Here is a 1,602-nt window from a genome sequence, read left to right as displayed (position 1 = left end):
CTTGTACACCGCAACAACCAATCAGAGCGGCGGACGATGTTGACTGACAACAAGAGAAGCCAACCAGCCGCAAGATATCCGGTGTACGGACCAATCACATTGTAGGTAGGCGGTAGTTTGCGTAAAGAGGGCGATGGTCGAATCTCTGGCTGCTCAGATTAAAAATCAAAGTGTTTAATTACCAAAACTATGGAATTAAACATCGAAATATTGATTATAGTCGTTTTAATACTTGGTTTAAATCTTTGACTGGTTAATTTAAATCAGTGGTTCTCAATTGGACCCACATTTGATTTTTTTATTTTTAGAATTCAACCAACCAAATTTAGTTTTTAAGAAATAGCTGTTTAAAACGCACACATAATCTTTTTTAATGTGCAACATGCATTTAACAGCATGCCTGTCAAAAGAAAAGTTTCTTTCGAAATAAAATAGAACCCTATATCGCAACAATTTTTAGGGTTAGGTTTACGGTGAGGTTTAGACTTAGTCACGTGACCTAAACTGGCCAATGAGGGGCGTTGTGAACGGATAGAATGTTGGTATATTGATACGGTAACCGTATGGATAGCTACTGCCAATAAAATACAAGTCCAACATGAGAGACTTAAAGTATTTATTTTTGACCAGCTGTCCGCGTCCCACCCAATACAGGTCCGTGACCCACTTTTGGGTCCCAGCCCTTCAGTTGAGAATCACTGATTTGAATAATGCATAGTGTCTCCCTGAAGAAATCAGCGTTGCCATTTAGGATGGTTTTCCACAAATTTTAATTTAATTTTATCACAATACGCGGGTGCAGATTCAATATATATTGGGTTTTTGAGTTATTGCAAAGTATTGCGATTCGACTGCAGCGATTATTGCAATTTTAATTACCTCATATTCTTACTCCAAAAACAAAATGTTAATCATATACTACTAGTAAACAATGAGTTGGTTATAACATGTATTTCTACTACATTATATGTAGTTTTTAGTTAACCTATGACCTCATATGCAGAAGTCGAAAAAAATTATGAATAAATTCTGGGGAGAAATTTTTTTTTAATATCGCTACCAAATATTGCAATATATTGATACTATATGTTTGTTTTTTTTTTTAGCTACCCTTAATGTAATTTAGGTGAAATTACACAGCTGAGTACACAGCTTCTATATGTTTATATCATATTTACTCATATTTTGCTGCACTTTTCCTTCATTGTATTTTTGTATCACTTCATAGTATCTTGTGTAAAGCTGCAACTAACGATTGTTTTCATTATCGATTAATCAGTCAATAAATAATTGTTGTTAATTTGATTTTCAAACACGCAGTTTGTCTATGAAGCACATTTAAACCCTGCTTGAGCTGATTAAACTGAAATAAAAGTCTCTCACACACAAGCAAACGCGCGCACACGCAAGTCACACACACACAAACACTCGTGCTGCACACACAAACACTAGGGGTGGGAACCTCTGGGTACCTCACGATACACGATACAAAGCTCACAATAACGATTATCTCACAATATGACAATACTGCGATTATTGATATATTGGTCAGAAATCAATTTACAATAATTTATGACACAACGAAAAAAGATTAAGTGAAAA

Source organism: Gouania willdenowi, chromosome 8, assembly GCF_900634775.1.
Source record: "Gouania willdenowi chromosome 8, fGouWil2.1, whole genome shotgun sequence".
Lineage (NCBI taxonomy): Eukaryota > Metazoa > Chordata > Actinopteri > Blenniiformes > Gobiesocidae > Gouania > Gouania willdenowi.
Note: the sequence above shows the minus strand (reverse complement) of the source record.